Raw genomic sequence first — 10,708 nt, forward strand, 5'->3', positions numbered from 1 at the left:
AGAGGCATTTGGGGGTGCCATCAGGAACGCACGGCCTCCTCTGAGCAACAAGAGGAAGGAACGAGAAGCACACTTGGACCCGGGTGCTCAGTCCCACCTCCGCACCTCCGTTTGTACATGACTCTCTCCTGGAGGGTCTTTTCTCCCCATCTCCCGCTTCTTCAAATCCCACCGCCTCTTTGAGTCGTGGCTCAAGGCCTGCTTTCTCTCGAATGCCTTCTCTGCCCCCGTTGATCTCTCCGTCTGCCCTGAAAAACTTCTGTGACACAGGGTCATCTCCTATGTGTCCTTCCTGACTTACTAACTCAGCTGCCACCTCCTTGAGGGAGGAAATAGTGACTACTTCTTCTGCCTCCCTACAGAGCCTAGTAATGGTAACAAAAACCACAATAATAATTGCTAACAATTATTGAACAGTTCCTATTATATTAACTCATTTCATCCCTGCAACATCTCTCAAAGGCGAGCTCTATGATTTGTCCCACTTTACAGGTGAGAGGACTGAGGCTCAGAAAAGTTAAGAAGCTGCCCAAGCCACACAGCTCATACATGGAGCCAAGAAATAGGCCAGCTGTTAGGAATCAATGGAAAAATGTGTACGATGCACTTAGAACTGTGCCTGGGGTACAGAAAGTGCTCAGCCATCCAGAGAGCATTTACTGAGTGCCTACCATGTGCCAGGCGCTGTGCTGGGTGCTGTGGATTCAGCTGTGAGCAAAGCAAAGTCCCTGCTCTCCTGGTGCTCATAAGCTGTTCCTACCTAAGCCCTCCCACTGCTGTTCCCTGGACCTGGAACATTCTTCCTCCAGGTACCTGCATGACTCGCCCCCTTGCCTCCCTCAGCTCTCTGCTCAAATGTCACCTTATCAGTGAGGCTTCCCCCTGAACTCACCACTTAAAATTGCAACTCGCTCTCCCCTTCCCTGCTTCCCCACAGCACACACTTCGGGTCCCTCCTGTGCTCTGCTTACCACTCACCTATGTGTAATGTCTGTTTCCCCCACAGACATCAGTTCTGCGTGGGTGGATCTTGTGTCTGTCTTTTCCCTGCTGCAGCCCCAGTGCACAGAACTGTGCCTGGCACACAGTAGGGCCTCAATAAATATATGCTGAATGGATGATTATTATGGCAGGTGGAGGAAATTGTTATGAAGCAAAACGAAGCTGGTTGAAGCTGGGGGTCGGGGAGGCCACTTCCAGGAGGTGACGTTTGAAGAGACCTGAATACAGTGTGTGTGGGTGTATGTGTGTGTGTGTGTGTGTGTATGTGGGGAACAGGCCATGTAAAGATCTGGGCGGAGTGTGTTCCAGGCAGAGAGAAAAGCATGTGCAAATGTGGGAGGGTGCTGGGTGCATCTGAGGAACAGCAGGGAGGCCCAGCGTGGGGGGCAGGGCTGGGGGGGCCCTCAGTCCCCCTCCCTGTGCCCCAGTTTCATCATCTGTAAAACAGAGGAGACAATGGTACACCCTTCATAAGGTTGTTGTGAGGATTTAATTTCTAATTCTGCTGTGGAAAATTTTCATTTAAGCACTCAGAAGAGTGTTTGGCAGGAAGTAAGCACTCCGTGAATATTAGCTGTCATCATAGAAAAAAGTCAGGGAGGATCTACATTAAATGACAAATTGTCCCTATCTTGGGTGGTGATAGTGGATTATGGAGGCCAGTAACTTTATCTGTGTGTTTTTTTTTATGTTTCAAATGATTAGGTATACCCAGAAAAAATAGCTATTAATATATTTCCTTAAAAAAATGTCCTGTGCAGTGGGGGCATTCTCAGATAGCTTGGGTTTGGAAGAAATAGGGATGATGGTTGTGGAAATGGAGGGTGGAGGAGGGGGAGATGGAGGAAGGAGGGGGAGGGAGAGATGGTGGAGGAGCCAGTGCTGGTGATGGTGGAGGAGGGGGAGGTACAGGTAATTGGGGGGATGGTGGTAAAGGTGATGGCTGCCAGGGGAGGAGTGGTGGAAGATGGTGGAGAGGGTGGAAGAGGTGGTGCAGGCAGTGGTGCATGTGGCTTGGAGCGTTTCATCTTGTGACCACTTGGAAATAGATACCCTGTACTGGGATCCTCCGACCTCTCTAAGGAGGGAGCATATTTCACTTTCCATAGAGAGACAACATTGAGTTTCTTTGTGAAACATCAGTTTCCTGTGTCCATCCCCTTGATTGTGGTACAGATGGGCCCCGGTGGCCCACACTGGAACCACCTGGCAATGGCCCGCTGAGTTACTATAACTCAGCCCTTGACCTAACTTCTCCTAAAGCCAAGGGCTATGGCCCTGGAGGACATCTACTCCACCCCTTCTCATTCACTGACCTTCCTGAGGCCCAGCCCCAGAGCCCTGACCACTGAGAAAGGCAGGATCTGTCCCCACTCTGCCCCCAACCAGCTAGACCTGCCAGGTTCCATAAAGCCACCAGGGCTCCAGTGACAAATCTCAGAGGCACAAGGCTGTGTTTCTCTTGACCAGATAGGTTCCCAGTGAGTAGAATTCCTCCTGGATTGAGCTCCAGGTTGGGCTTTGTGAAATGAAAGATTCCAGATCTTTCTTCTGAATCCAGACCCATCCAACCACTTCTCTGCATGACGTTTTTCCTGCACATCTCACAGGCACTGCAAAAGCTGAGCTCCTCATACTCCCACAGGCCTGTGTCTCCCACCAGCTTCTCCATGTCTCTGGATGGCACCACCATAAGCAGCGGCCAGAAGCTGGGCACCCTCCTGGCTTCTCATGCCGCCTTTGAGAAAATCCTACTCCCTCCCCACCCCTCAAATCACCTACTTCTCCCCACCCCACTGCCATCTCTGCAGGCCAGGTTCCATCACTCTCTCATCTCTCACCCTGCCAATTGCAAATCCCTCCATGCTTCTCTCTTTTTCATTTTAAAGTCGTTTATTCATGTGTAACATACATATAGATAATTGCAAAATCAAAAGTGTGCATCTTGATGAATTTTCACAAACTGAATACAGTTGAGAAACCATCACCCAAACAAGAAATAGCATATGACCAGCCTCTAAGTAAGAAGTCCCCTTGGGCCCTTTCCTTGGCTCCTTTTCTTTTTCCCAAGGGTACCCTCTATCCTGACTTCCAACACCACAGATTAGTTTTATATAAATGGAATCATGGGGTATTTGCTCTTTTGTGTCTGGATTATTTTGATTAACTTTATATTTGTGAAATTCATCAGTTATTTGCAGGTAGCAGTCATCGGTTCATTCGCACCGCTCAGAGTATTCCACTGTGTAAACATACCACGTTTATTTATATATTCTACCATTAATGGGAACTTCGGCTGTTTCTGTAAAAAAATTAATAAACAGAAACCGCAATTAAACAGAGTGGGGAGACCAGTAGGTGGAGCTCTCACACCCTGCAATGATAGCAGAGCCCAACAGGAAGAAGAAGGACTCCTCTTCTCTCCTGGCAAGGACTCAGCCAATGAAAAGCCATTGACTCTTTGTTTACTACAGCCCTCCAACTTCCTTTTCCCCTCTATAAAAGCGATCTCCTTTCCTTGCAGTGCAGGGACTTGCACGTGGCTCACCATGGTCGCAGACCCTGAGTTGCAATTCTCTGCTGATCCTGAATAAATCTATCTTTGCTGGAGAAATATCTGGCAGTCTATTTGTTTCATGTCAACATTTCCAGTTTGGGGCTATTGAAATGCCTTTTTTAGATAAATGTGCTCATTTCTCTTGGGTACACACCTAGGAGAATTTGTTTTCCAAGGTGATCCTAACAATTTACACTCTCATCCACAGTGTATGTTACCAATCCATTCCCTTCCCCCAGCCAGCATGATCTTTAATAGGCAATAAAAGTGCACAGTTCAAAATGCTAAAGTTTTAAAAAAAAAACCAAAAACAGTGTAACATAAGTCCTCTTACTCTGTCCCTGAGCCACACAGGTGCCTCCTCTTCCCACAATCACCATTTGGTGTGTCTTTCCAGTGTGTGTGTGGTGTCTATACAGATACAAGCAAATACATATTTGTATCGATTTTATTTTATATGGATGAAAGTGAAGGAAAGCAGAATATGTCATCCCAAAATGTGCCTCTTTGACATAAAAATTATTCTAAACTGAAGACAATTAAGAAGGAGCAAACCCAGAAGAAGCTTCCTCCATTTTCCCCCCTAAAGGCAGGATATTCTCCTTTTATTAGAGACAGACTTTTCAGCCCAGGGATGACACCAGAGGAATCTGCAAACAAACCTTCTTCCATTTGTTCGCTCCCATTTATTTGCTTTCCCACAATCTGCTATCTTTGGAAGACTAAAACTGCTTTCCTCTGTCTTGTCATTTCTCTACAAACTTACTGTTCTTTGTTGAAGATGCTGGAATTCTAAGCTGCCATTCTGAATTACAGTAAGTTCCCTACGTACGAACCTTCAAGTTTTGAACTTTCAAAGATGCAAATGTGCGTTGACATGTCCAATCATGTAAGTTAGTTCACACGTCTGGCATACATTGTTATGTGTGTGCATCCTCTACAAGTGGTTGTACTTTTGTGTACTTTACTGTACAGTACTGTATAAAGTATAGTAGTACAGTATCTTTTTTCTTTTTTTGGCTGTGCTGGGTCTTCGTTTCGGTACACAGGTTCTTCATTGCAGTGTGCGGGCTTCTCTACTTGTGGTGCACAGGCTCCAGAGTGCGCAGGCTCAGTAGTTGCGGCTCACAGGCTTAGTTGCCCCGCGGCATGTGGGATCTTAGTTCCCCTACCAGGGCTCGAACCTGTCTCCCCTGCATTGGAAGGCGGATTCTTAACCACTGGACCACCAGGGAAGTCCCCGTACAGTATCTTTATTTCAAGCCCAGGATGTCCGGAAGCAAGCATAAAACCAGCGGTGATGTAGCTGGTACTGCTAAGAAGAACCAAGCTATAACGATGGAAACAAAAGTGAAAATAATTGAGAGAGTGGAGCGAGGCGAAAAGATGGTAGTCGTTGTTGTTCTTGTAACATGAATCGTTCAACCATTGGCAGGATTCTAAAGAACAAGGACAAGATCATGGAACATGTGAAGTCTGCCGTGCCAATTATGTCAACAATAATATCGAGGAAGCATGGAAAAGTGATGGAAGAGGCGGAGAAACTTCTCAGTGTGTGGACACAGGATCAGCATCAGTGTCACGTCCCACTCAGCTTATGCTGATTCAAGAGAAAGCTAAAAGGCTTTATGAAGACTTGAAGAAGAAACACAGCGAAGAATCAGAGGGTGCATCTTTTACTGGCAGCCATGGCTGGTTTCATCAGTTCAAGGCTAGAGCCAACTTTCAAAACAGAAAAGTAAGTGGTGAGGCAGTGAGTGCAGATACGGTAGCTGCCAGGGAACTTCCTGAAATGCTTTGAGAAATTATTGATGAAGGCGTGGATTTACCCGAGTAGGTTTTTAATGTGCATGACACAGGACTGTACTGGAAGAGGATGCCAGACTGAAGTTACATCAGTAAGGAGGAAAAGTTGATGCCAGGCTAGAAAGCAGCAAAGGATAGGCTAACTCTGTTGTTTGCTGGCAATGCTTCTGGTGATATGAAGCTGAAGCCTCTCTTAGTTTATCATTCAGAGAACCCAAGAGCCCTTAAAAACATAGCCAAGGGCTCTCTTCCTGTTGTGTGGAAGAGTAACTCCAATGCATGGGTTACACAGGCCAATTTCCAGGACTGGTTTTTCCATCACTTTATCCCAGAGGTAGCGAAATATTGCTTGGAGAAGGACGTCCCATTCAACATTCCTTTGTTGCTTGACAGTGCTCCAGGCCACCCCCCATTCATGGACGACTTTCATCCCAATGTCAAAGTAGTGCATCTGCCACCAAATACTATGTCGCTTATCCAACCTATGGACCAGGGAGTTATAGCGACTTTCAAGACATTATTTACATCACACTTTTCGTCAGGCTGTAAAGGCGAGTGACAATTCAGGAACAACATTTTGACAATTTTGGAAAGACTATAACATCTACAAGCCCATAAAAACATTGACTTTGGGGGCTTCCCTGGTGGCACAGTGGTTGAGAATCTGCCTGCCAATGCAGGGCACACGGGTTCGAGCCCTGGTCTGGGAAGATCCCACGTGCCGCGGAGCAACTAGGCCTGTGAGCCACAATTACTGAGCCTGCGCGTCTGGAGCCTGTGCTCCGCAACAAGAGAGGCCGCGATAATGAGAGGCCCGCGCACCACGATGAAGAGTGGCCCCCACTTGCCGCAGCTAGAGAAAGCCCTCGCACAGAAACGAAGACCCAACGCAGCCATAAATAAATAAATAAATAAACCCAAAGTTTAAAAAAAACAAAACAAAACATTGACTTTGCTTGGCATGTGTTTACGGCCGTCACCATGAATGGGGTTTGGAAGAACCTTTGCCCACAGTTTGTTCACGATTTCTGTGGATTTGAGAAGGTGGATGAGGAGTCCAAAGAGGTCTTCATCGACTTAGTGACCCTCAGCGAGAAGCTGGAGCTAGTTCTGCAAGAGGACGACTCCATTGAACTCCTTGCTGTGCAACACGAGGGGCTTACTAATAAAGACTTGATGGAATTGGAGGCCCAGAGAAAGGACGAAGAGAGACAAGAGGAAGAAGAAGTAACTGAAGAACCGAAGAGGTTCATGACGTGGGAAATGGCAAGGGGATCCAGCAAGGAACCAGAACCTGTGCCATCAACGTCAGGCATGAGTGAAATTGCAGCTTGCCCTCTGTCTCCTATTGCTGACGATCCTTCAGCTCTACCATCTCCCACCTCCTCTCCCTCCTCCAGTCAGTAACTCTTCTTGCCTGTTCACTCGATGCCAGCCCCTGTGTGCCAGCTGTTGTACTATACTACTGTACTTTTCAAGGTACTGTACTGTAAGATTAAAAATGTTTTCTTTATTTTTTGTGCTTGTTTTTATGTATTATTTGTGTGACAAGTATTATAAACCTATTAAAGTACTATATAGCCAATTGTGTTAGTTGGGTACCTAAGCTAACCTGTTGGAGTTAACGAACAAATTGGACTTACGAATGTGCTCTCGGAAAAGAACTCGTTCATATGTAGGACGAGTTACTGTACTATTTGTTAGGTTTCTCCTGTGTGATGTGCACTGCACGCATTAATAAACTGTTTTTCTCCTGTTTATCTACTTGTTAGAGTCCTAGCTAAAAACCTAAGACGGGTAGAGGTAAAGTTTTGCCTCCCCTACAGAAGCAAACTACACGTTCCAAGGGAGGGTGGGAAATGGTCCAGCACACATTCTGGAACCAGGTCCTCATGTTCACATCCTGCCTCCTCCACCTACTGGCTGCATGACCTTGGGCAAGTAATCTACACCCTATGTTTCTCTTTCTTCTCTCCCTAATGGGGTTGGTGTGAAGATCATGGGTTAAAACTTGTGAAGTGCTTAGAACAGTGTCTGGAACATGGTAAGCCTTATTCTTGGAAATGACTTATCAGGTGTCTTGGAGAACATTCATTTTCATGCATGAGCACTCATTCTTTATAAATGGCTGCATTGTATTCACTGTGTGAATGTGCCATGATTTACTTAACGATCTGGTTAAATTCATTTAGAATCTTATATTACAAAGACTGATTCAAAGCTATTCATTCACTCATGTGTGTGTACCTCACTTGGCTCCCAGAATGCACTACACACTCTGGGGCTTCCTGGCCTTTGCACCTTCTGCTCCCTCCTCCTGAAACATTCTTCACCAGCTCTCTGACCACTTGGCTGAATCCTGCACAATGTCCAGCTGTCAGCACCAAAGTCCTCTCCTTGGGGAAGGCTCTCTGGCTCCCTGACAGGCCATGTCTGCCTGTGACAAGCTCCTGGGGTCTGTCTTGCCCCTCACCTTCCTCAGTGTCCTTTAATTACTGTCCCTCTCCCCTGCAGACTGTACATGGGGTGCGACCTTCAAGGAACTCCACCATGGCCCCTTGGGCCTGGCACCGAGGAGGCGCTTACCAACCCTTGTTGACTGATGGCTACTGTGGGCTATATTTCTCACTTGTTTTAATCTCCTAAATCTGCAAGAAACCTGGATTTTAGAAAATGTATTTCCCTGTGCTCAAGATCTCAGCTGCCCTTAGCAAGCTGAGGTCTGAGGTCACGGCTTATCTGCTTTCTGCCCTGATGCAGGTAACAACGTGACACTTAACGAGTGTGTGCCTATACACGTTATTTGATTTAATTCTCACAGTAACCCTCTGAGGCAGATACAATTATTATCTTCCTTTAGAAATGAGGACATTAAGGCTCAGATAGGGGATACAGCCAGTAAGGGGTGTGGCAAGATTCAGATCCAAGTCCAGCTCAGGGCACTGGGCACTTTGTCTCTTGGTCACTTGTACCTGTGCCCTTGGGGCATCAGGAATTTGGTTTAGATAATTGTCTGGGCTTTGCAATAACTCTCACCCCCCAACCTTCCCCACCGCCCCCCCCCCCACAACTTTAGATCTCTGTCATCTGGCTGGTGAGCTGAGAGTGTTCAGATGGCCAAAGTCTCTCTTGAATTCTGGCCACAGCTGGAGATTTGGGGACCTGTCTGGCCTGCCTGGAAGAAAAGCCGTCCTATCTCCATGGGGTCACGTGGTCCCACCTGCTAAGAGCCTTTGGCGTCTCTGCTGATTGGGGCCTTGCCCTCCAAGTTCCTGTTTGAAAATCATCCAGAAAAGGACAAACCCCTGGCCCGGGGAGAGGGGTTGCAAGCTGACCTGCCATCTTATCAGTCTGAAATCTTTGGATACACCCCATCATTTTCAGGGAGTTGAGGTGTCCCAAATCTGCCCTGTAGGCTGAGTGTTGTTGTCAAAACTAACAGTACTGGCTGATCTGGGGACACAGGCACTCACAGGTTTGGGAAACAGTGTTACTAGCATACAGTAATTGTTACTAACAATACAATAATTCTGCTGAGAGCCCATTTTACAGATGGGAAGACTGCAGAGCAGAGAGAAGGAGTTGAGTTGAGGAGGAAGGGCTTGACCCCAGGGCTCTGGAGTCCATTCTTGGTTTCCTTAGTCTTCTCTCATCCCACAAATCCAGAGGGGAACTTAGTGTCGTCCCTCAGTAGGGACAAGATGCGGTCCCTGGCACTGGCTCCAGGGACTTGTCCAACGTCATACCTGGTAAAAGATGGAACCTAAGTTCAGAGCCAGATCTGCCTGCCCCACGCCTTCACAAATCCTTTGGGTTTGTCTCTTGAGGAAGGAAAACTCTTTTCCTCCTTGTTAATGAACATCCTTCACAGCCCAGCTCAAGGGTGCCCTCCTCCCAGAAGTCCTCCTTGATTTCCTGCTGCCCTTCTCCCCATGTGTCCCAGTCATTACTCCCACCGCTGTCCTTGGGCCTGCCTTTTTCACAGCCGTAGAGCTTGGTGGTCAAGGGCTGTGGCTTTGGAGTCAGGCAGCTGGGGATTCAAAGTCTTGGTTCTGACTTTTACTTGGTGTGTGACTTCAGGCAAATCCCTTCACTGCACTAGGCCTCAGCATTTTCCTCCACAAAATGGGCTACTACGGTACCTTTGGGTGTTGTCAAACTACATGAAGTAAGGTATATACAAGGTCTGGCACAAAGTTAGTGCTCAAATTATGGTGGCTGCTATTATCATCAGTAGAAGCTAAAGAACTGGTCCCGGCATTGAGGATCTCAGGTGCTCACTGTGGAGGTAATTAGCCCTTAATAACCTTCCTAGTCCAGCCCAGGCAGGGTGGGGAAAGTGCTGGGGGGCATTCCCTTACACCCTGGGCCCCTCCCCACACACACACCTGTTTTTTGTTCTGCCTAAGTGTCTTTTCCGGAAGAACCTGAAGCTATAGCACCCTTTAGAATGATGCCCCCCTGTGGCTGAATGGGAACCTGCTTTGGGAGAAAGGGAGTAGATGGGGAGGTCTTATCTCCATTTCACAGGTTCATCCAACCAGTTATTTGCTGAGGACCTACTATGTGTCAGGCACTGTGCCAGGTGCTCAGGGTACATGGGTGAAGCATACAAAACCCCCTGCTTCATGGAGCTTATAATCTAGTGGAGGGACAAAAGAATCAGAGTGTATAATGCATCAGCTGGAGATTAGGATAAGACGGAGAATAAAACGGGACAGAGAGATTAAGTGATGGGCAGGGGACAGGTCCTGCAGGGCTCTTCAGGCTTTAGAAGAAGTTTCTAGGGCTACTGAGGAGCTCCTGAGGGCTTTAAAAGGAAGAGAGTAATGGATGTGGTGACTGTGTGTGAACAGACTGTCAGGGGCAAGGGCAAGAGCAGGGGGACCAACAAGGAAGTCACTGCAGTTGTTGACGTGAGAGATGGACGATGGGCCAGGGAGATAGTAGGGAGGGATGATAAGTGGCTGGGTTTGGGGAGGCATTTGCAGCAGAACCTGGAGGACTTACTGAGGGACTGCAAGGACTGAGGTGAGGCATGAGACTGCTGAGAGAGAGAGAGAGAAAGAGATGCAGGCACATGGCACAGGAGCTTGCTCAGACCGGGAACCAGGCTGGACACTAGAAGTCAACAATGTTTGCTGCTCTGCTTCCCTGGCCTGGCCTAAGAAGACAGAGGATGTTGAAGGGGGGAGGGGAGGACACAGGAGGACACATCCTCCTTTGTCCCCTTGACAAGGGAGCAAAGCCCATTTTAAAGAAGGAAGACCTCCTTACTTGGCCCTGGGAGGGAGAAGTCCTGACACCAGTTTCCCCCTAAAAGGCAGTTAGGATAAAGGGAGC

The sequence above is a fragment of the Balaenoptera musculus genome, chromosome 15 (assembly GCF_009873245.2).
Source record: "Balaenoptera musculus isolate JJ_BM4_2016_0621 chromosome 15, mBalMus1.pri.v3, whole genome shotgun sequence".
In the NCBI taxonomy this organism is placed as follows: Eukaryota; Metazoa; Chordata; class Mammalia; order Artiodactyla; family Balaenopteridae; genus Balaenoptera; species Balaenoptera musculus.